The sequence below is a fragment of the Abramis brama genome (genome assembly GCF_963993115.1).
Source record: "Abramis brama genome assembly, chromosome: 10".
In the NCBI taxonomy this organism is placed as follows: Eukaryota; Metazoa; Chordata; class Actinopteri; order Cypriniformes; family Leuciscidae; genus Abramis; species Abramis brama.
In genome coordinates, this window is record NC_139972.1 from 37,024,287 (window position 1) to 37,051,745 (window position 27,459).

Below are 27,459 nucleotides of genomic sequence, written 5' to 3' on the forward strand. Positions count from 1 at the left end.
ACATGTAGGTTATGCACTTTTCGCATTGCATTGCATTGCATACCAGAACTAAATCATTCCCATGTTCATTAAAGTGATAATGTGTGTTGTTGCATTGCATTGAATTGTTTGCATTGCATTGCATTGCATTGCTTTGCACTGCATTGCTTTGGACTGCTTTGCTGTGCTTTGCTTTGCTTTGCATTGCATTGCATTACATTGCACTAACGATCTAACGTTCTGCACTGAAGAATAACATATAGGTTATGCACTTTTTGCATTGCATTACATTGCACACCAGAACTAAATCATTCCCATGTTCAGTAAAGACATAACGTGTGTTGTTGCATTGCATTGCATTGCATTGCATTGCATTGCATTGCATTGCACTAACGATCTAACGTTGTGCACTGAAGAATAACATGTAGGTTATGCACTTTTCGCATTGCATTGCATACCAGAACTAAATCAATCCCATGTTCATTAAAGTGATAATGTGTGTTGTTGCATTGCATTGTATTGCATTGCATTGCATTGCATTGCTTTGCACTGCATTGCTTTGCACTGCTTTGCACTGCTTTGCATTGCACTAACGATCTAACGTTGTGCACTGAAGAATAACATATAGGTATGCACTTTTTGCACTGCATTGCATTGCACACCAGAACTACCTCATTCTCATGTTGATTAAAGACATAACGTGTGTTGTTGCATTGCATTGTATTGCATTGCATTGATTTGCATTGCATTGCACTGCATTGCACTGTATTGCACTGCATTGCACTGCATTGCACTGCATTGCACTGCATTGGCTTGCATTGCATTGCACTAACGATCTAACGTTGTGCACTGAAGAATAACATATAGGTTATGCTCTTTTCGCATTGCATTGCACACCAGAACAAAATCATTCCCAAGTTCATTATAGAGATGATATGTGTCTTGTTGCATTGCATTGCATTGATTTGCATTGCTTTGCATTGCATTGCATTGCACTGCACAAACGATCTAACGTTGTGCTCTGAAGAGTAACATATAGGTTATGCACTTTTCGCATTTGCATTGCATTGTACACCAGAACAAAATCATTCCTATGTTCATTATAGAGATGATATGTGTGTTGTTGTATTGAATTGCATTGATTTGCATTGCTTTGCATTGCATTGCATTGCACTGCACAAACGATCTAACGTTGTGCTCTGAAGAGTAACATATAGGTTATGCACTTTTCGCTTTTGCATTGCATTGTACACCAGAACAAAATCATTCCTATGTTCATTATAGAGATGATATGTGTGTTGTTGTATTGAACTGCATTGATTTGCATTGCTTTGCATTGCATTGCATTGCACTAACGATCTTACATTGTGCACTGAAGAAAAACATATAGGTTATGCACTTTTTGCATTGCACACCAGAACTAAATCATTCCCATGTTCATTAAAGACATAACGTGTTTTGCTGCATTGCATTGTATTGCATTGCATTGATTTGCATTGCATTGCATTGCACTGCATTGTATTGCATTGCATTGCATTGCATTGCACTGCTTTGTATTGCATTGCATTGCACTGCTTTGTACTGCTTTGCACTGCTTTGCACTGCTATGCGTTGCATTGCATTATATTGATTTGCATTGCTTTGCACTGCATTGCATTGGATTGCACTAACGATCTTACGTTGTGCACTGAAGAAAAACATATAGGTTATGCACTTTTTGCATTGCAATGCATTGCACACCAGAACTGCCTCATTCTCATGTTGATTAAAGACATAACGTGTGTTGTTGCACTGCATTGTATTGCATTTCATTGATCTGCATTGCATTGATCTGCATTACATTGCACTGCATTGCATTGCATAGCATTGCATAGCATTGCATTGCATTACATTGCACTAACGATCTAACGTTGTGCACTGAAGAATAACATATAGGTATGCACTTTTTGCACTGCATTGCATTGCACACCAGAACTAAATCATTCCTATGTTCATTAAAGAGATAACGTTTGTTGGTGCATTGCATTGCATTGCATTGCATTGCACAAACAATCTAACGTTGTGCACTGAAGAATAACATATAGGTTATGCACTTTTCGCATTTGCATTGCATTGCACACCAGAACAAAATCATTCCTATGTTCATTATAGAGATGATATGTGTGTTGTTGCATTGCATTGCATTGCATTGCATAGCATTACATTGATTTGCATTGCTTTGCACTGCATTGCATTGCATTGCACTAACGATCTTACGTTGTGTACTGAAGAAAAACATATAGGTTATGCACTTTTTGCATTGCATTGCATTGCATACCAGAACTAAATCATTCCCATGTTCATTAAAGTGATATGTGTGTTGTTGCATTGCATTGTATTGCATTGCATTGCATTGCTTTGCACTGCATTGCTTTGCACTGCATTGCTTTGCACTGCATTGCTTTGCACTGCTTTGCATTGCACTAACGATCTAACGTTGTGCACTGAAGAATAACATAGGTATGCACTTTTTGCACTGCATTGCATTGCACACCAGAACTACCTCATTCTCATGTTGATTAAAGACACAACGTGTGTTGTTGCATTGCATTGTATTGCATTTCATTGCATTGCATTGATTTGCATTGCATTGCACTGCATTGCATTGCACTGCATTGCATTGCATAGCATTGCATTGCATTACATTGCACTAACGATCTAACGTTGTGCACTGAAGAATAACATATAGGTTATGCTCTTTTCGCATTGCATTGCACACCAGAACAAAATCATTCCCAAGTTCATTATAGAGATGATATGTGTCTTGTTGCATTGCATTGCATTGATTTGCATTGCTTTGCATTGCATTGCATTGCACTGCACAAACGATCTAACGTTGTGCACTGAAGAATAACATATAGGTTATGCACTTTTCGCATTTGCATTGCATTGCACACCAGAACAAAATCATTCCTATGTTCATTATAGAGATGATATGTGTGTTGTTGTATTGCATTGTATTGCATTGCATTGCATTGCATTGCTTTGCACTGCATTGCATTGCATTGCATTGCACTGCATTGCATTGCATTGCACTGCTTTGCATTGCATTGCACTGCTTTGCATTGCACTAACGATCTAACGTTGTGCACTGAAGAATAACATATAGGTTATGCTCTTTTCGCATTGCATTGCACACCAGAACAAAATCATTCCCAAGTTCATTATAGAGATGATATGTGTCTTGTTGCATTGCATTGCATTGATTTGCATTGATTTGCATTGATTTGCATTGATTTGCATTGCTTTGCATTGCATTACATTGCATTGCCCTGCACAAACGATCTAACGTTGTGCACTGAAGAATAACATATAGGTTATGCACTTATCGTATTTGCATTGCATTGCACACAGGAACAAAATCATTCCTATGTTCATTATAGAGATCTTATGTTTGCTGTAGCATTGCATTGCATTGCATTGCATTGCATTGCATTGCATTGCATTACATTGATTTGCATTGCTTTGCACTGCATTGCATTGCATTGCATTGCATTGCACTAACGATCTTACGTTGTGCACTGAAGAAAAACATATAGGTTATGCACTTTTTGCATTGCATTGCATTGCACACCAGATCTAAATCATTCCCATGTTCATTAAAGACATAACATGTGTTGCATTGCATTGCATTGCATTGCATTGCATTGCATTGCATTGCACTAACGATCTAACGTTGTGCACTGAAGAATAACATGTAGGTTATGCACTTTTCGCATTGCATTGCATACCAGAATTAAATCATTCCCATGTTCATTAAAGTGATAATGTGTGTTGTTGCATTGCATTGAATTGTTTGCATTGCATTGCATTGCTTTGCACTGCATTGCTTTGGACTGCATTGCTTTGCACTGCATTGCTTTGCACTACTTTGCAATGCTTTGCATTGCACTAACGATCTAACGTTGTGCACTGAAGAATAACATAGGTATGCACTTTTTGCACTGCATTGCATTGCACACCAGAACTACCTCATTCTCATGTTGATTAAAGACATAACGTGTGTTGTTGCATTGCATTGTATTGCATTTCATTGCAATGCATTGATTTGCATTGCATTGCACTGCATTGCATTGCATTGCACTAACGATCTAACGTTGTGCACTGAAGAATAACATATAGGTTATGCTCTTTTCGCATTGCATTGCACACCAGAACAAAATCATTCCCAAGTTCATTATAGAGATGATATGTGTCTTGTTGCATTGCATTGCATTGATTTGCATTGCTTTGCATTGCATTATTGCATTGCATTGCACTGCACAAACGATCTAACGGTGTGCACTGAAGAATAACATATAGGTTATGCACTTTTCGCATTTGCATTGCATTGCACACCAGAACAAAATCATTCCCAAGTTCATTATAGAGATGATATGTGTCTTGTTGCATTGCATTGCATTGATTTGCATTGCTTTGCATTGCATTGCTTTGCATTGCTTTGCATTGCATTGCACTAACGATCTTACATTGTGCACTGAAGAAAAACATATAGGTTATGCACTTTTTGCATTTGCATTGCATTTGCACACCAGAACTAAATCATTCCCATGTTCATTAAAGACATAACGTGTGTTGTTGCTTTGCATTGTATTGCATTGCATTGCATTGCACTAACGATCTAACGTTGTGCACTGAAGAATAACATGTAGGTTATGCACTTTTCGCATTGCATTGCATACCAGAACTAAATCAATCCCATGTTCATTAAAGTGATAATGTGTGTTGTTGAATTGCATTGTATTGCATTGCATTGATTTGCATTGCATTGCACTGCATTGCACTGTATTGCACTGCATTGCACTGCATTGCACTGCATTGCACTGCATTGCACTGCATTGCACTGCATTGCACTGCATTGCACTGCATTGCACTGCATTGGCTTGCATTGCATTGCACTAACGATCTAACGTTGTGCACTGAAGAATAACATATAGGTTATGCTCTTTTCGCATTGCATTGCACACCAGAACAAAATCATTCCCAAGTTCATTATATAGATGATATGTGTCTTGTTGCATTGCATTGCATTGATTTGCATTGCTTTGCATTGCATTGCATTGCACTGCACAAACGATCTAACGTTGTGCTCTGAAGAGTAACATATAGGTTATGCACTTTTCGCATTTGCATTGCATTGTACACCAGAACAAAATCATTCCTATGTTCATTATAGAGATGATATGTGTGTTGTTGTATTGAACTGCATTCATTTGCATTGCTTTGCATTGCATTGCATTGCACTAACGATCTTACATTGTGCACTGAAGAAAAACATATAGGTTATGCACTTTTTGCATTGCACACCAGAACTAAATCATTCCCATGTTCATTAAAGACATAACGTGTTTTGCTGCATTGCATTGTATTGCATTGCATTGATTTGCATTGCATTGCATTGCACTGCATTGTATTGCATTGCATTGCATTGCACTGCTTTGTATTGCATTGCATTGCACTGCTTTGTACTGCTTTGCACTGCTTTGCACTGCTTTGCACTGCTATGCGTTGCATTGCATTATATTGATTTGCATTGCTTTGCACTGCATTGCATTGGATTGCACTAACGATCTTACGTTGTGCACTGAAGAAAAACATATAGGTTATGCACTTTTTGCATTGCAATGCATTGCACACCAGAACTGCCTCATTCTCATGTTGATTAAAGACATAACGTGTGTTGTTGCACTGCATTGTATTGCATTTCATTGATCTGCATTGCATTGATCTGCATTGCATTGCACTGCATTGCATTGCATAGCATTGCATTGCATTACATTGCACTAACGATCTAACGTTGTGCACTGAAGAATAACATATAGGTATGCACTTTTTGCACTGCATTGCATTGCACACCAGAACTAAATCATTCCTATGTTCATTAAAGAGATAACGTTTGTTGGTGCATTGCATTGCATTGCATTGCATTGCACAAACAATCTAACGTTGTGCACTGAAGAATAACATATAGGTTATGCACTTTTCGCATTTGCATTGCATTGCACACCAGAACAAAATCATTCCTATGTTCATTATAGAGATGATATGTGTGTTGTTGCATTGCATTGCATTGCATTGCATTGCATTGCATTGCATTGCATTGCATTGCATAGCATTACATTGATTTGCATTGCTTTGCACTGCATTGCATTGCATTGCATTGCACTAACGATCTTACGTTGTGTACTGAAGAAAAACATATAGGTTATGCACTTTTTGCATTGCATTGCATTGCATACCAGAACTAAATCATTCCCATGTTCATTAAAGTGATATGTGTGTTGTTGCATTGCATTGTATTGCATTGCATTGCATTGCTTTGCACTGCATTGCTTTGCACTGCATTGCTTTGCACTGCTTTGCACTGCTTTGCATTGCACTAACGATCTAACGTTGTGCACTGAAGAATAACATAGGTATGCACTTTTTGCACTGCATTGCATTGCACACCAGAACTACCTCATTCTCATGTTGATTAAAGACATAACGTGTGTTGTTGCATTGCATTGTATTGCATTTCATTGCATTGCATTGATTTGCATTGCATTGCACTGCATTGCATTGCATAGCATTGCATTGCATTACATTGCACTAACGATCTAACGTTGTGCACTGAAGAATAACATATAGGTTATGCTCTTTTCGCATTGCATTGCACACCAGAACAAAATCATTCCCAAGTTCATTATAGAGATGATATGTGTCTTGTTGCATTGCATTGCATTGATTTGCATTGCTTTGCATTGCATTGCATTGCACTGCACAAACGATCTAACGTTGTGCACTGAAGAATAACATATAGGTTATGCACTTTTCGCATTTGCATTGCATTGCACACCAGAACAAAATCATTCCTATGTTCATTATAGAGATGATATGTGTGTTGTTGTATTGCATTGTATTGCATTGCATTGCATTGCTTTGCACTGCATTGCATTGCATTGCATTGCACTGCATTGCATTGCATTGCATTGCATTGCACTGCTTTGCATTGCACTAACGATCTAACGTTGTGCACTGAAGAATAACATATAGGTTATGCTCTTTTCGCATTGCATTGCACACCAGAACAAAATCATTCCCAAGTTCATTATAGAGATGATATGTGTCTTGTTGCATTGCATTGCATTGATTTGCATTGATTTGCATTGATTTGCATTGCTTTGCATTGCATTACATTGCATTGCCCTGCACAAACGATCTAACGTTGTGCACTGAAGAATAACATATAGGTTATGCACTTATCGTATTTGCATTGCATTGCACACAGGAACAAAATCATTCCTATGTTCATTATAGAGATCTTATGTTTGCTGTAGCATTGCATTGCATTGCATTGCATTGCATTGCATTGCATTACATTGATTTGCATTGCTTTGCACTGCATTGCATTGCATTGCATTGCATTGCACTAACGATCTTACGTTGTGCACTGAAGAAAAACATATAGGTTATGCACTTTTTGCATTGCATTGCATTGCACACCAGATCTAAATCATTCCCATGTTCATTAAAGACATAACATGTGTTGTTGCATTGCATTGCATTGCATTGCATTGCATTGCATTGCACTAACGATCTAACGTTGTGCACTGAAGAATAACATGTAGGTTATGCACTTTTCGCATTGCATTGCATACCAGAACTAAATCATTCCCATGTTCATTAAAGTGATAATGTGTGTTGTTGCATTGCATTGAATTGTTTGCATTGCATTGCATTGCATTGCTTTGCACTGCATTGCTTTGGACTGCATTGCTTTGCACTACTTTGCAATGCTTTGCATTGCACTAACGATCTAACGTTGTGCACTGAAGAATAACATAGGTATTAATACAATGAAATGCAATACAATTGCATTGCATTGTATTGCATTTCATTGCAATGCATTGATTTGCATTGCATTGCACTGCATTGCATTGCATTGCACTAACGATCTAACGTTGTGCACTGAAGAATAACATATAGGTTATGCTCTTTTCGCATTGCATTGCACACCAGAACAAAATCATTCCCAAGTTCATTATAGAGATGATATGTGTCTTGTTGCATTGCATTGCATTGATTTGCATTGCTTTGCACTATCGATCTAACGTTGTGCACTGAAGAATAACATATAGGTATGCACTTTTTGCACTGCATTGCATTGCACACCAGAACTGCCTCATTCCAATGTTGATTAAAGACATAACGTGTGTTGTTGAAAAGCATTGAACATAAAAGCATTGATTTGCAATGCTTTGCACTGCATTGCATTGCACTAACGATCTAACTTTGTGCACTGAAGAATAACATATAGGTTATGCTCTTTTCGCATTGCATTGCACACTAGAACTTAACTATTCCCATGTTCATTAAAGAGATAACATATGTGTTGTTGCATTGCATTGCACTAACGATCTAACGTTGTGCATTGAAGAATAACATATAGGCTATGTACTTCTTGCATTGCATTACACACCAGAAGTAACTCATTCCCAAACTCCATTGCGTTTTGCTTTGAGGAAATACAATATGTGCTATTGCATTGCATTTTACACAAGATGAAACTCTGTGCATTGAAGAATAACATATAAGCTATGAGTGCATCACAAACATACAATAACTATCTCATTCCGATGTGCATTGAAGAGATACCATTTTTGGAGTTACATTCCACTGCATAAAAGATCTAACTGATATAGTTAGATATAATAATAATACATTATTATTCAACGCTAATTCTTAGATCGTTTGTGCAATGCAACACTCATGTTATGTTTTCATTGCACATGAGGTATGAAGTAGTTTATTCTATGCATTGTAACGCAAGAGGTAAATGCAATAATTTCCCTTAAAAGAAAAAATGAATAAGTTAGTTATTGTGCAATGCCAATGCACATATGTCATGTGTCAAATCAGGCCTACAGAGGTCCCTCTTTGACCTACAGAACATATTTTCTGTCCAAAGAGTTCTTACTGACTTCTTGTGATGTTGTATTAGCAAGACAGTAGTCCATGTTTGGTCAAACATATTTCACATATTGCACATATTTCTGACCCAAGAGTAATCGATCTTAAACTTTCTATACATTCTCGTAGAATCTTTCTGATGTTACATCAGCCATACAGAAGTCCATTTTTGACCTACTGAAACACATTTCTGGATAAAGAGTCCTTGAACATTAACTTACTAAACATACAAGACTGACTTCTTGTGATGTTATATAAGCCAAGACAGTAGTCCATATTTGACTGATTGAACATATTTTTGGCAAGAGTCCTCAATCTTGGGCTTTCTATAAATACTCATAGTCCAACTCCTTCTGATGCTTATAGCCATATAGATGTCCATATCTGACCTTTTGAACTTATTTGTGGTCAAAGTGTCCTAAAAAAAATTCAAACTATATAAAGTTATAGACTCCTTTTGATGATAAATTAGCTATACAGAGGTCCCCTTTTGACCTCCTGAACATGTTTCTGGCCAAAGAGTCCTCAATATTGGGCTTTCTATACATACTCATAGATTCCTTCTGATGCTTCATAAGCCATATAGATGTCCATATCTGACCTTTTGAACTTATTTGTGGTCAAAGTGTCCTAACATTTTTTCAAACTATATAAATTATAGACTCCTTTTGATGATAAATCAGCTATACAGAGGGCCCCTTTTGACCTACTGAACATATTTCTGGCCAAAGAGTCCTCGATCTTGGGCTTTCTATACATACTCATAGACTCCTTCTGGTGCTTCATAAGCCATATAGATTTCCATATCTGACATTTTGAACTTATTTGTGGTCAAAGTGTCCTAAAATAAAATCAAACTATATAAAGTTATAGACTGCTTTTGATGATAAGTCAGCTATACAGATGTCCCCTTTTGACCTCCTGAACATATTTCTGGCCAAAGAGTCCTCGATCTTGGGCTTTCTATACATACTCATAGACTCCATCTGATGCGTCATAAACCATATAGATGTCCATATCCGACCTTTTGAACTTATTTGTGGTCAAAGTGTCCTAAAATAAATTCAAACTATATAAAGTTATAGACTGCTTTTGATGATAAATTAGCTATACAGAGGTCCCCTTTTGACCTCCTGAACATGTTTCTGGCCAAAGAGTCCTCAATATTGGGCTTTCTATACATACTCATAGACTCCTTCTGATGCTTCATAAGCCATATAGATGTCCATATCTGACCTTTTGAACTTATTTGTGGTCAAAGTGTCCTAACATTTTTTCAAACTATATAAAGTTATAGACTCCTTTTGATGATAAATCAGCTATACAGAGGGCCCCTTTTGACCTACTGAAAATATTTCTGGCCAAAGAGTCCTCGATCTTGGGCTTTCTATACATACTCATAGACTCCTTCTGGTGCTTCATAAGCCATATAGATATCCATATCTGACCTTTTGAACTTATTTGTGGTCAAAGTGTCCTAAAAAAAATTCAAACTATATAAAGTTATAGACTCCTTTTGATGATAAGTCAGCTATATAGAGGTCCCCTTTTGACCTCCTGAACATATTTCTGGCCAAAGAGTCCTCGATCTTGGGCTTTCTATACATACTCATAGACTCCTTCTGATGCTTCATAAGCCATATAGATGTCCATATCTGACATTTTGAACTTATTTGTGGTCAACGTGTCCTAAAATTTTTCAAACTATATAAAGTTATAGACTCCTTTTAAAGATAAATCAGCTATACAGAGGTCCCCTTTTGACCTCCTGAACATATTTCTGGCCAAAGAGTCCTCGATCTTGGGCTTTCTATACATACTCATAGACTCCTTCTGATGCTTCATAAGCCATATAGATGTCCATATCTGACCTTTTGAACTTATTTGTGGTCAAAGTGTCCTAACATTTTTTCAAACTATATAAAGTTATAGACTCCCTTTGATGATAAATCAGCTATACAGAGGTCCCCTTTTGACCTCCTGAACATGTTTCTGGCCAAAGAGTCCTCAATCTTGGGCTTTCTATATATACTCATAGACTCCTTCTGATGCTTCATAAGCCATATAGATTTCCATATCTGACATTTTGAACTTATTTGTGGTCAACGTGTCCTAAAATTTTTCAAACTATATAAAGTTATAGACTCCTTTTGATGATAAATCAGCTATACAGAGGTCCCCTTTTGACCTCCTGAACATATTTCTGGCCAAAGAGTCCTCGATCTTGGGCTTTCTATACATACTCATAGACTCCTTCTGATGCTTCATAAGCCATATAGATGTCCATATCTGACCTTTTGAACTTATTTGTGGTCAAAGTGTCCTAACATTTTTTCAAACTATATAAAGTTATAGACTCCCTTTGATGATAAATCAGCTATACAGAGGTCCCCTTTTGACCTCCTGAACATGTTTCTGGCCAAAGAGTCCTCAATATTGGGTTTTCTATACATACTCATAGACTCCTTCTGATGCTTCATAAGCCATATAGATGTCCATATCTGACCTTTTGAACTTATTTGTGGTCAAAGTGTCCTAACATTTTTTCAAACTATATAAAGTTATAGACTCCTTTTGATGATAAATCAGCTATACAGAGGGCCCCTTTTGACCTACTGAACATATTTCTGGCCAAAGAGTCCTCGATCTTGGGCTTTCTATACATACTCATAGACTCCTTCTGGTGCTTCATAAGCCATATAGATTTCCATATCTGACATTTTGAACTTATTTGTGGTCAAAGTGTCCTAAAATAAATTCAAACTATATAAAGTTATAGACTCCTTTTGATAATAAATCAGCTATACAGAGGGCCCCTTTTGACCTACTGAACATATTTCTGGCCAAAGAGTTCTTGAACATTATCTTGCTATACTACAGATTGACTTCTTGTGATGTTATATTAACCAGCCAGTAGTCTATTTTTGACCTACTGAACATATTTCTGGCCAGAGTCCGTGAACATAAACTCACTATACATATAGACTGACTTCTCATAATGTAAAATCAGGCAGACAGTAGTCCATATTTGACTGATTGAAAAAAAAATTGACCAAAGAGTTCTCAAAAGGATTTTGTCTATCATAAATGTATAGACTCCTTCTGATGTTAAATCAGCCATACAGAAGTCCATATTTGACCTTCTGAATATATTTCTGGCCAGAGACCTTGAACATTTACCTTACTATTTATATTTCTCCTACCATAAAGACTTCTCGTGATGTTATATCAGCCAGACTGTAGCCATATTTGACTGATTTAACATGTTATTGGCCAAAGAATCCTCAAAATGTTTTTTACTCTTAGAAACTCATAGACTCCTTCTGATGTTAAATCAGCCATACAGAAGTCCATATTTGACCCAAGGAATATATTTATGGCCATAGAGTTCTCGATCTTGACCTTTCTATACATAAGCCATATAGATGTCCATATCTGACCTTTTGAACTTATTTCTGGTCATCAAAAGTTTTTAAACTATATAAAGTTATAGACTCCTTCTGATGTTAAATCAGCTATACAGAGGTCCCCTTTTGACCTACTGAACATATTTCTGGCCAAAGAGTCCTAAAAGATTAACACTATACATTCAGACTGATATCTTCGGATGTTATATCATCCTGACAAAAGTCCATATTTGACCTACCGAATTTTTTTCTTGCCAAGGAGTGAGTACTCGAAACTTGACCTTTCCATATATACTTGTTGACTCTTTCTGATGTTACGTCAGACATGCAGAATTCCATATTTGACCCAAGGAACATATTTCTTGCCAAAGAGTCCTCTATCTTGGGCTTTCTATACATACTCATAGACTCCTTCTGATGCTTCATAAGCCATATTGATGTCCATATCTGACATTGTGAACTTATTTGTGGTCAAAGTGTCCTGACATTTTTTCAAACTATATAAAGTTATAGACTCCTTTTGATGATAAATCAGCTATACAGAGGTCCCCTTTTGACCTCCAGAACATGTTTCTGGCCAAAGAGTCCTCAATCTTGGGCTTTCTATATATACTCATAGACTCCTTCTGATGCTTCATAAGCCATATAGATTTCCATATCTGACATTTTGAACTTATTTGTGGTCAACGTGTCCTAAAATTTTTCAAACTATATAAAGTTATAGACTCCTTTTAAAGATAAATCAGCTATACAGAGGTCCCCTTTTGACCTCCAGAACATATTTCTGGCCAAAGAGTCCTCGATCTTGGGCTTTCTATACATACTCATAGACTCCTGATGCTTCATAAGCCATATAGATGTCCATATCTGACCTTTTGAACTTATTTGTGGTCAAAGTGTCCTGACATTTTTTCAAACTATATAAAGTTATAGACTCCTTTTGATGATAAGTCAGCTATACAGAGGTCCCCTTTTGACCTCCAGAACATATTTCTGGCCAAAGAGTCCTCGATCTTGGGCTTTCTATACATACTCATAGACTCCTTCTGATGCTTCATAAGCCATATAGATGTCCATATCTGACCTTTTGAAATTATTTGTTGTCAAAGTGTCCTAAAAAAAATTCAAACTATACAAAGTTATAGACTCCTTTTGATGATAAATCAGCTATACAGAGGGCCCCCTTTGACCTCCAGAACATATTTCTGGCCAAAGAGTCCTCGATCTTGGGCTTTCTATACATACTCATAGACTCCTTCTGATGCTTCATAAGCCATATAGATGTCCATATCTGACCTTTTGAAATTATTTGTTGTCAAAGTGTCCTAAAAAAAATTCAAATTATATAAAGTTATAGACTCCTTTTGATGATAAATCAGCTATACAGAGGTCCCCTTTTGACCTCCTGAACATGTTTCTGGCCAAAGAGTCCTCAATATTGGGCTTTCTACACATACTCATAGATTCCTTCTGATGCTTCATAAGCCATATAGATTTCCATATCTGACATTTTGAACTTATTTGTGGTCAAAGTGTCCTAAAATTTTTCAAACTATATAAAGTTATAGACTCCTTTTAAAGATAAATCAGCTATACAGAGGGCCCCTTTTGACCTCCAGACAATATTTCTGGCCAAAGAGTCCTCGATCTTGGGCTTTCTATACATACTCATAGACTCCTTCTGATGCTTCATAAGCCATATAGATTTCTATATCTGACCTTTTGAACTTATTTGTGGTCAAAGTGTCCTCAAAATTTTTCAAACTATATAAAGTTATAGACTCTGACAATAAATCAGCTATACAAAGGTCACCTTTTGACCTTCTGAACATATTTCTGGCCAAAGAGTTCTTGAACATTATCTTGCTATACTACAGATTGACTTCTTGTGATGTTATATTAACCAGCCAGTAGTCTATTTTTGACCTACTGAAAATATTTCTGGCCAGAGTCCGTGAACATTAACTCACTATACAATATAGACTGACTATGGCAGTAGTCCATATTTGACCGATTGAAAAAAAATTTGACCAAAGAGTTCTCAAAAGGATTTTGTCTATCATAATCTATAGACTCCTTCTGATGTTAAATCAGTCATACAGAAGTCCATATTTGACCTACCGAAAATATTACTGGCCAAAGAGTCCTTAAAGATTAACACTATACATTCAGATTGATATCTTCGGATGTTATATCATCATGACAAAAGTCCATATTTGACATACTGAAATTTTTTCTGGTCAAAGAGTCTAAACTTGACCATTCTATATATACTCATTGACTCTTTCTGATTCTTCATTAGCTATATAGATGTCCATATCTGGCGAATTGAAAATATTTTTGGCAAAAAGGTCCTCACAAGTTAACTTACTAAATACTCATAGACTTCTTCTGATGATACATCACTTTAACAGGTATGTGACCCTCTGAATATATTTTTGGCCAAAGATTTGGTTCAGTGATTATTGAACATTAACTCTCTATACATATTGACTCAAGAGTCAAAATTTGACCTCTTTTGGTCTGATTTATCATCAGATGGAGTCTATAATTTTACATAGTTTAAAAACTTTTGAGGAACCTTTGACCAGAAATAATAATAGGTCATAAATATGGACATAAATATGGCTTATGAAGAATCAGACTATGAGTATGTATAGAAAGTTCAAGATTGGCCACAAATATGTTCCTTGGGTCAATTATGGACTTCTTTATGGCTGATGTAACATCAGATGGAGTAAACGAGTATGTATAGAAAGAAACAGCATAAGGAGTCATTGAGCATGTATAGAATGTTCAAGATCGAGGACTCTTTTACTAGAAATATGTTCAGTAGGTCAGTTATGAACAATTGTCTGGCTGATGAAACATCAGAAGGAGTCAATGAGCTTGTATAGAAAGTTCAAAATCGAGGACTCTTTTACCAGAAATATTTTCAGTAGGTAAATTATGGAGTACTCTCTGGCTGATGAAGCACTAAAAGGAGTCAATGAGCATGTATAGAAAGTTCAATTACATAGACTCGTTGGCCAGAAAAAAAAAAAAAGTCATTATGGACAGTTGTCTGGCCGATGGCCGATCTGAAGGAGTCTATAAGTGTGAATAGAAAGTTCAAGATCAAGGACTCTTCAGTCAGAAATATGTTCAACATGTTAAATCTGAACTACTTTATGGCTAAAGAAACAAAATAAGGCGTCACTGAGAATGTATAGAAAGTTCAAAATCGAGGACTCTTTTACCAGAAATATTTTCAGTAGGTCCATTATTGACTACTGTCTGGCTGATGAAACACTAAAAGGAGTCAATTAGCATGTACAAAATTTTCAAGTCAGAAATATGTTCAACATGTCAAATCTGGACTTCTGTATGGCTAAAGAAACAAAATAAGGCATCACTGAGAATGTATAGAAAGTTCAAGATCGAGAACTCTTTTACTTCAATAGTCAATATCTACAATTGTCTGGCCGATGTACTATCTGAAAGAGTCTATAAGTATGAATAGAAAGTTCAAGATCGAGGACTCTTCGGTCAGAAATATGTCCATTATGTCAAATCAGAACTACTGCATGGCTGATGAAACACCAGAAAGAGTCTATGAGTATGTTTAAAAGGTTCAAGATCGAGGACTCTTTTGTCAGAAATATGTTTAGTGGGTCAAATATGGACTGCTGTCTGGCTGATGAATCAGAAGTCAATGAGGAAGTTCTTGAGGAAGAAGATTATGAATAGAAAGTTCAAGTTCAAAGACGGTCAATTATCTGTATGGAGTCACTGAGAATCTATAGAAAGTTCAAGACAGAGGACTCTTTTACTATAAATATGTTCAGAGGGTCAATTATGGACTATTGTCTGCTTGTGAAACATCAGAAGGAGTCAATGAGCCTATATAGAAAGTTCAAGTTCAAGACTTCGGGCAGCAATATGTTCAGTAGGTCAATTATGGACTAATGTCTGGCTGATGAAACACTAAAAGTACTCAATTAGCATGTACAGAATGTTCAAGTTCATGGACTTGTTGGCCAGAAATATGTTTAATAATTAATATGGACAATTGTCTGTCCGATGTACTTTCTGAAAGAGTCTATAATTATGAATAGAAAGTTCAAGATCAAAGACTCTTTGGTCAGAAATATGTTCAACATGTCAAATCTGGACTTCTGTATGGCTGAAGAAACATCAGAAGTAAATGATTATGTATAGAAAGTTCAAGTTCATAGACTCTTCGGGCAGAAAAATGTTCAGTAGGTCAATTGTGGACAATTATCTGGCTGATGAAACATCAGAAGGAGTATGTATAGAAAGAATAAGATCAAGGTCTCTTTGTCCAGAAATATGTTCAATTGATCAAATTTTGAAATACTATATTGCTGTTGTAAAATCAGGAGTCATTGAGTATGTATTGAAAAATGTTCATAGACTCATTGGTCAGAAATAGGTTTAATAGGTCATATTTATACAATACAATCCAATAATGTTTTGCTATTGTAACATCAGAAGGAGTCAATGTATAGAGAAATCAAGATTATAAACCCATCGCCCAGAAATGAGTTTAGTAGTCAATTATGGATCATTTTTTGGCTGAAGTACTATCTGAAAGCGTCTATGAGTATGTATAGAAAGATCAAGGACTCTTCCAGCCAGAAATATGTTCAATTGTCAAATATGGATAATAGCCTGGGTGATGAAAAATCAGAAGGAGATAGTAATTATGTATAGATTATTAAAGTTCTAGGTCTCTTTGGCCAGATATATGTTCAATGGGTCAAATTTGGACTAACAATATGGTTGATTTAACATCAAAAGTAGTCGATGAGAATGCATATAAACATACCTTTTGACGACTCTTTTGGCCAGAAATATGTTCTCTTGGTCAAATATGGACTATTGTATGGTGGATGTAAAATCAAAAATAGTCTAGGAGAAGGAACAGTAAGTTAAACTTTGATGATTCTTTTGCCAGAAATATGTTCGGTAGGTCAATAATTAACTTCTGTCTCAATGATGAAACATCAGAACAAGCCTATGATTATGTATAGAACGATCAAGATCGAGGACACTTTGGTTATAGAAATGTTCAATAGGTCAAATTTGAACTATGCTGTATGGCTGATGAAACATCAGAAGGATTGTAAGAGCAATTAGTCTAGAAATTTAAAGTTCAAGGTCTCATGTCGAGAAATATGTTCAAAATATAAAATTTGAACTACTGTTCAAATACATTGGATAGCAGATCGGATAGAAGATACATAAATTAACAAGTCTACAAGTATGTTTAGAAAGTTCAAGATCGAGGACTCTATGGTCAGAAATATATTTAATGGGTCAAGTATGGACATCTTTCAGGCTGATGAAACATCGGAAGCTGTCAATGAGCATGTACAGAAAGGTCAAGATCAGGGACTCTTTGACCATAAATATGTTAGTAGGTTAAATATGGACTTTTGTATGGCTAATGTCAATAAGAGACGTCAATAAGCAGAGAAAGTTAATATTCAAAGACTCTTTGGCCAAAAATGTGTTCAGTAGTTCAAATAGGAACCTCTGTATGGCTGAATTAACATAATAAGAAACCCTTTGAGGACCATTTGACCAGAAATAAGTTCAATAGGTCAAATATGGAATTCTATATGTGGCTTATGAACCATCAGAAGGAGTCTAGGAGTGAGAATGCAAAGTTCAAGATTGAGGACTCTTTTTTTATCAGAAGGAGTCTATAACTTTATATAGTTTGAAAAATTTTGAGGACACTTTAAGCAAGAAATAAGTTCAAAAGGTCAGATATGGACATCAATATGGCTTATGAAGCATCAGAAGGAGTCTATGAGTATGTATAGAAAGCCCAAGATCGAGGACTCTTTGGCAAGAAATATGTTCCTTGGGTCAAATATGGAATTCTGTATGTCTGACGTAATATCAGAAAGAGTCAAGAAGTATATATGGAAAGGTCAAGTTTCGAGTACTCACTCCTTGGCCAGAAAAAAATTTGGTAGGTCAAATATGGACTTTTGTCAGGATGATATAACATCCGAGGATATCAGTCTGAATGTATAGTGTAATCTTTTAGGACTCTTTGGCCAGAAATATGTTCAGTAGGTCAAAAGGGGACCTCTGTATAGCTGATTTATCATCAGAAGGAGACTATAACTTTATATAGTTTGAAAAATTTTGAGGACACTTTGACCAGAAATAAGTTCAAAAGGACAGATATGGACATCTATATGGCTTATGAAGCATCACAAGGAGTTGGACTATGAGTAGCAAAAATATGTTCAGTAGGTCAAAAGGGGCCCTCTGTATAGCTGATTTATCATCAAAAGGAGTCTATAACTTTATATAGTTTGGAAAAATGTTAGGACACTTTGACCACAAATAAGTTCAAAAGGTCAGATATGGACATCTATATGGCTTATTATGAAGCATCAGAAGGATTCTATGAGTATGTATAGAAAACGCAAGATCGAGGACTCTTTGGCCAGAAATATGTTCAGTAGGTCAAAAGGGGCCCTCTGTATAGCTGATTTATCTTTAAAAGGAGTCTATAACTTTATATAGTTTGAAAAATTTTAGGACACTTTGACCACAAATAAGTTCAAAAGGTCAGATATGGACATCTATATGGCTTATGAAGCATCAGAAGGAGTCTATGAGTATGTATAGAAAGCCCAAGATCGAGGACTCTTTGGCCAGAAATATGTTCAGTAGGTCAAAAGGGTCCCTCTGTATAGCTGATTTATCATCAAAAGGAGTCTATAACTTTATATAGTTTGAAAAAATTTTGAGGACACTTTGACCACAAATAAGTTCAAAAGGTCAGATATGGACAACTATATGGCTTATGAAGCATCAGAAGGAGTCTATGAGTATGTATAGAAAGCCCAAGATCGAGGACTCTTTGGCCAGAAACATGTTCAGGAGGTCAAAAGGGGACCTCTGTATAGCTGACTTATCATCAAAAGGAGTCTATAACTTTATATAGTTTGAATGTTTTTTAGGACACTTTGACCACAAATAAGTTCAAAATGTCAGATATGGAAATCTATATGGCTTATGAAGCACCAGAAGGAGTCTATGAGTATGTATAGAAAGCCCAAGATCGAGGACTTTTTGACCAGAAATGTGTTCAGGAGGTCAAAAGGGGACCTCTGTATAGCTGATTTATCATCAAAAGGAGTATATAACTTTCTATAGTTTGAAAAATGTTAGGACAGTTTGACCACAAATAAGTTCAAAAGGTCAGATATGGACATCTATATGGCTTATGAAGCATCAGGAGGAGTCTATGAGTATGTATAGAAAGCCCAGGATCGAGGAATCTTTGGCCAGAATTATGTTCATGAGGTCAAAAGGGGCCCTCTGTATAGCTGATTTATCATCAAAAGGAGTCTATAACTTTCTATAGTTTGAAAAATTTTGAGGACACTTTGACCACAAATAAGTTCAAAAGGTCAGATATGGACATCTATATGGCTTATGAAGGATCAGAAGGAATCTATGAGTATGTATTGAAAGCCCAAGATTGAGGACTCTTTGGCCATAAACATGTTCAGGAGGTCAAAAGGGGACCTCTGTATAGCTGACTTATCATCAAAAGGAGTCTATAACTTTATATAGTTTGAATGTTTTTTAGGACACTTTGACCACAAATAAGTTCAAAATGTCAGATATGGAAATCTATATGGCTTATGAAGCACCAGAAGGAGTCTATGAGTATGTATAGAAAGCCCAATATCGAGGACTCTTTGACCAGAAATATGTGCAGGAGGTCAAAAGGGGACCTCTGTATAGCTGATTTATCATCAAAAGGAGTCTATAACTTTCTATAGTATGAGAAAATGTTAGGACACTTTGACCACAAATAAGTTCAAAATGTCAGATATGGACATCTATATGGCTTATGAAGCATCAGAAGGAGTCTATGAGTATGTATAGAAAGCCCAAGATCGAGGACTCTTTGGCCAGAAATATGTTCAGTAGGTCAAAAGGGGCCCTCTGTATAGCTGATTTATCATCAAAAGGAGTCTATAACTTTATATAGTTAGAAAAAATTTTGAGGACACTTTGACCACAAATAAGTTCAAAAGGTCAGATATGGAAATCTATATGGATTATGAAGCACCAGAAGGAGTCTATGAGTATGTATAGAAAGCCCAAGATCGAGGACTCTTTGACCAGAAATATGTTCAGGAGGTCAAAAGGGGACCTCTGTATAGCTGATTTATCATCAAAAGGAGTATATAACTTTCTATAGTTTGAAAAAATGTTAGGACAGTTTGACCACAAATAAGTTCAAAAGGTCAGATATGGACATCTATATGGCTTATGAAGCATCAGGAGGAGTCTATGAGTATGTATAGAAAGCCCACGATCGAGGAATCTTTGGCCAGAATTATGTTCATGAGGTCAAAACGGGCCCTCTGTATAGCTGATTTATCATCAAAAGGAGTCTATAACTTTCTATAGTTTGAAAAATTTTGAGGACACTTTGACCACAAATAAGTTCAAAAGGTCAGATATGGACATCTATATGGCTTATGAAGGATCAGAAGGAATCTATGAGAATGTATTGAAAGCCCAAGATTGAGGACTCTTTGGCCATAAACATGTTCAGGAGGTCAAAAGGGGACCTCTGTATAGCTGACATCATCAAAAGGAGTCTATAACTTTATATAGTTTGAATGTTTTTTAGGACACTTTAACCACAAATAAGTTCAAAATGTCAGATATGGAAATCTATATGGCTTATGAAGCACCAGAAGGAGTCTATGAGTATGTATAGAAAGCCCAATATCGAGGACTCTTTGACAAGAAATATGTGCAGGAGGTCAAAAGGGGACCTCTGTATAGCTGATTTATCATCAAAAGGAGTCTATAACTTTCTATAGTATGAGAAAATGTTAGGACACTTTGACCACAAATAAGTTCAAAAGGTCAGATATGGACATCTATATGGCTTATGAAGCATCAGAAGGAGTCTATGAGTATGTATAGAAAGCCCAAGATCGAGGACTCTTTGGCCAGAAACATGTTCAGGAGGTCAAAAGGGGACCTCTGTATAGCTGACTTATCATCAAAAGGAGTCTATAACTTTATATAGTTTGAATGTTTTTTAGGACACTTTGACCACAAATAAGTTCAAAATGTCAGATATGGAAATCTATATGGCTTATGAAGCACCAGAAGGAGTCTATGAGTATGTATAGAAAGCCCAAGATCGAGGACTTTTTGACCAGAAATGTGTTCAGGAGGTCAAAAGGGGACCTCTGTATAGCTGATTTATCATCAAAAGGAGTATATAACTTTCTATAGTTTGAAAAATGTTAGGACAGTTTGACCACAAATAAGTTCAAAAGGTCAGATATGGACATCTATATGGCTTATGAAGCATCAGGAGGAGTCTATGAGTATGTATAGAAAGCCCAGGATCGAGGAATCTTTGGCCAGAATTATGTTCATGAGGTCAAAAGGGGCCCTCTGTATAGCTGATTTATCATCAAAAGGAGTCTATAACTTTCTATAGTTTGAAAAATTTTGAGGACACTTTGACCACAAATAAGTTCAAAAGGTCAGATATGGACATCTATATGGCTTATGAAGCATCAGAAGGAATCTATGAGTATGTATTGAAAGCCCAAGATTGAGGACGCTTTGGCCATAAACATGTTCAGGAGGTCAAAAGGGGACCTCTGTATAGCTGACTTATCATCAAAAGGAGTCTATAACTTTATATAGTTTGAATGTTTTTTAGGACACTTTGACCACAAATAAGTTCAAAATGTCAGATATGGAAATCTATATGGCTTATGAAGCACCAGAAGGAGTCTATGAGTATGTATAGAAAGCCCAATATCGAGGACTCTTTGACCAGAAATATGTGCAGGAGGTCAAAAGGGGACCTCTGTATAGCTGATTTATCATCAAAAGGAGTCTATAACTTTCTATAGTATGAGAAAATGTTAGGACACTTTGACCACAAATAAGTTCAAAATGTCAGATATGGACATCTATATGGCTTATGAAGCATCAGAAGGAATCTATGAGAATGTATTGAAAGCCCAAGATTGAGGACTCTTTGGCCATAAACATGTTCAGGAGGTCAAAAGGGGACCTCTGTATAGCTGACATCATCAAAAGGAGTCTATAACTTTATATAGTTTGAATGTTTTTTAGGACACTTTAACCACAAATAAGTTCAAAATATCAGATATGGAAATCTATATGGCTTATGAAGCACCAGAAGGAGTCTATGAGTATGTATAGAAAGCCCAATATCGAGGACTCTTTGACAAGAAATATGTGCAGGAGGTCAAAAGGGGACCTCTGTATAGCTGATTTATCATCAAAAGGAGTCTATAACTTTCTATAGTATGAGAAAATGTTAGGACACTTTGACCACAAATAAGTTCAAAAGGTCAGATATGGACATCTATATGGCTTATGAAGCATCAGAAGGAGTCTATGAGTATGTATAGAAAGCCCACGATCGAGTTCTCTTTGGCCAGAATTATGTTCATGAGGTCAAAAGGGGCCCTCTGTATAGCTGATTTATCATCAAAAGGAGTCTATAACTTTATATAGTTTGAAAAATTTTGACGACACTTTGACCACAAATAAGTTCAAAAGGTCAGATATGGACATCTATATGGCTTATGAAGCATCAGAAGGAGTCTATGAGTATGTATAGAAAGCCCAAGATTGAGGACTCTTTGGCCAGAAATATGTTCAGTAGGTCAAAAGGGGCCCTCTGTATAGCTGATTTATCATCAAAAGGAGTCTATAACTTTATATAGTTTGAAAAAATTTTGAGGACACTTTGACCACAAATAAGTTCAAAAGGTCAGATATGGACATCTATATGGCTTATGAAGCATCAGAAGGAGTCTATGAGTATGTCTAGAAAGCCCAAGATCGAGGACTCTTTGGCCAGAAACATGTTCAGGAGGTCAAAAGGGGACCTCTGTATAGCTGATTTATCATCAAAGGGAGTCTATAACTTTATATAGTTTGAATTTTTTTTTAGAACACTTTGACCACAAATAAGTTCAAAAGGTCAGATATGGACATCTATATGGCTTATGAAGCATCAGAAGGAGTCTATGAGTATGTATAGAAAGCCCAAGATCGAGGACTCTTTGTTCAAAAATATGTTCCTTGGGTCAAATATGGACTTCTGTATGGCTGACGTAACATCAGAAAAATTCAACGAGTATAATTGGAAAGGTCAAGTTTCGAGTACTCCTTGGCCAGAAAAAAATTCAGTATGTCAAATTTGGACCTTTGTCAGGATGATATAAAATCTTTAAGGACTCTTTGGCCAGAAATATGTTCAGTAGGTCAAAAGCGTACCTATGTATAGCTCATTGTTATAACATTATGTGCTTTGCACAAACGATCTAACGTTGAGCATCATTAAAGAAACATAGGTTATGCACTTCGTGCATTGCATTGCACACCAAAACTAACTCAATGCCATGTTCATTAGAGTGATAACATCTGTGTTATTGCTTTGCTCAAACTGTCTAACGTTGTGCATTGAAGAATAACATATGTTATGCACTTTTCGCATTGCATTGCATTGCACACCAGAACTAACTCATTCCCATGGTCATTAAAGAGATAACATATGTGTTGTTGCAATTGCATTGCACTAACGATCTAACTTTGTGCACTGAAGAATAACATATAGGTTAAGCACTTTTTGCACTGCATTGCATTGCACACCAGAACTACCTCATTCCCATGTTGATTAAAGACATAACGTGTTGTTGTATTGCATTGATTTGCATTGCTTTGCATTGCTTTGCATTGCATTGCATTGCATTGCATTGCACTAACGATCTAACTTTGTGCACTGAAGAATAACATATAGGTTATGCACTTTTTGCATGTCATTGCATTGCACACCAGAACTAAATCATTCCCATGTTCATTAAAGAGATAACGTTTGTTGGTGCATTGCATTGAATTGCATTGCACAAACGATCTAACGTTGTGCACTGAAGAATAACATATAGGTTATGCTCTTTTCGCATTGCATTGCACACCAGAACAAAATCATTCCCAAGTTCATTATAGAGATGATATGTGTGTTGTTGCGTTGCATTGCATTGCATTGCATTGCATTGAATTGAATTGCATTGCACTAACGATCTAACGTTGTGCACTGTAGAATAACATATATGTTATGCACTTTTTGCATTGCATTGCACACCAGAACTAAATCTTTCCCATGTTCATTATAGAGATGATATGTGTGTTGATGCATTGCATTGCATTGAATTGCATTGCACTAACGATCTAACGCTGTGCACTGAAGAATAATATATAGGTTGTGCAGTTTTTGCATTGCATTGTACATCTGAACTACCTCATTCCCATGTTGATTAAAGACATAGCGTGTGTTGTTGCATTACATTGCACACCAGAACAAAATCATTCCCATGTTCATTATAGAGATGATATGATATTGCTTTGCTTTGCTTTGCTTTGCTTTGCTTTGCTTTGCATTGCATTGCTTTGCTTTGCATTGCATTGCATTGCATTACATTGCACTAACGATCTAACGTTGTGCACTGAAGAATAACATATAAGTATGCACTTTTTGCACTGCATTGCATTGCACACCAGAACTAAATCATTCCCATGTTCATTAAAGAGATAACGTTTGTTGGTGCATTGCATTGCATTGCATTGCACAAACGATCTAACGTTGTGGACTGAAGAATAACATATAGGTTATGCACTTTTCGCATTTGCATTGCATTGCACACCAGAACAAAATCATTCCCATGTTCATTATAGAGATGATATGTGTGTTGTTGCATTACATTACATTGCATTGGATTGCATTGCATTCTTTGCTTTGCTTTGCTTTGCATTGCATTGCATTGCATTGCATTGCATTGCATTGCATTGCATTGCATTGCATTGCACTAACGATCTAACGTTGTGCACTGAAAAATAACATATACGTTATGCACTTTTTGCATTGCATTGCACACCAGAACTACCTCATTCCCATGTTGATTAAAGACATAACGAGTGTTTTTGCATTGCTTTGTATTGCATTATATTGATTTCGTGTGTTGTTGCATTGCTTTGCACTGCATTGCATTGCATTGCATTGCACTAACGATCTAACGTTGTGCACTGAAGAATAACATATAGGTTAAGCACTTTTCGCATTGCATTGCAATGCATACCAGAACTAAATCATTCCCATGTTCATTAAAGAGATAACGTGTGTTGTTGCATTGCATTGCATCGCATTACACAAACGATCTAACGTTGTGCACTGAAGAATAACATATAGGTATGCACTTTTTGCACTGCATTGCATTGCACACCAGAACTACCTCATTCCCATGCTGATTAAAGACATAACGTGTGTTGTTGCATTGCATTGTATTGCATTTCATTGCATTGCATTGCATTGATTTGCATTGATTTGCATTGCTTTGCACTGCATTGCATTGCATTGCATTGCACTAACGATCTAACTTTGTGCACTGAAGAATAACATATAGGTTATGCACTTTTTGCATTGCATTGTACACCAGAACTAAATCATTCCCATGTTCATTGAAGTAATAATGTGTATTGTTGCATTGCATTGCTTTGCACTGCACTGCTTTGCATTGAATTGAATTGCATTGCATTGCACTAACGATCTAACGTTGTGCACTGAAGAATAACATATAGGAATGCACTTTTTGCACTGCATTGCATTGCACACCAGAACTACCTCATTCCCATGTTGATTAAAGACATAACGTGTGTTGTTGCATTGCATTGCATTGCATTGCATTGCATTGCATTGCATTGCATTGCATTGCATTGCACTAACGATCTAACGTTGTGCACTGAAGAAAAACATATAGGTTATGCACTTTTTGCATTGAATTGCATTGCACACCAGACCTAATTCATTCCCATGTTCATTATAGAGATGATATGTGTGTTGATGCATTGCATTGCATTGAATTTGCATTGCACTAACGATCTAACGCTGTGCACTGAAGAATAACATATAGGTTATGCACTTTTTGCATTGCATTGTACAACTGAACTACCTCATTCCCATGTTGATTAAAGACATAACGTATGTTGTTGCATTACATTGCATTGCATTGCACTAACGATCTAACTTTGTGCACTGAAGAATAACATATAGGTTATGCACTTTTTGCATGTCATTGCATTGCACACCAGAACTAAATCATTCCCATGTTCATTAAAGAGATAACGTTTGTTGGTGCATTGCATTGCATTGCACAAACGTTCTAACGTTGTGCACTGAAGAATAACATATAGGTTATGCTCTTTTCGCATTGCATTGCACACCAGAACAAAATCATTCCCAAGTTCATTATAGAGATGATATGTGTGTTGTTGCGTTGCATTGCATTGCATTGCATTGCATTGAATTGCATTGCACTAACGATCTAACGTTGTGCACTGTAGAATAACATATATGTTATGCACTTTTTGCATTGCATTGCACACCAGAACTAAATCTTTCCCATGTTCATTATAGAGATGATATGTGTGTTGATGCATTGCATTGCATTGAATTGCATTGCACTAACGATCTAACGCTGTGCACTGAAGAATAACTTATAGGTTATGCATGATTCGCATTGCATTGCATTGCACACCAGAACTAAATCATTCTCATGTCCATTATAGAGATGATATATGTGTTGATGCATTGTATTGCATTGCACTAACGATCTAACGTTGTGCACTGAAGAATAATATATAGGTTGTGCAGTTTTTGCATTGCATTGTACATCTGAACTACCTCATTCCCATGTTGATTAAAGACATAGCGTGTGTTGTTGCATTACATTGCACACCAGAACAAAATCATTCCCATGTTCATTATAGAGATGATATGATATTGCTTTGCTTTGCTTTGCTTTGCATTGCATTGCATTACATTGCACTAACGATCTAACGTTGTGCACTGAAGAATAACATATAAGTATGCACTTTTTGCACTGCATTGCATTGCACACCAGAACTAAATCATTCCCATGTTCATTAAAGAGATAACGTTTGTTGGTGCATTGCATTGCATTGC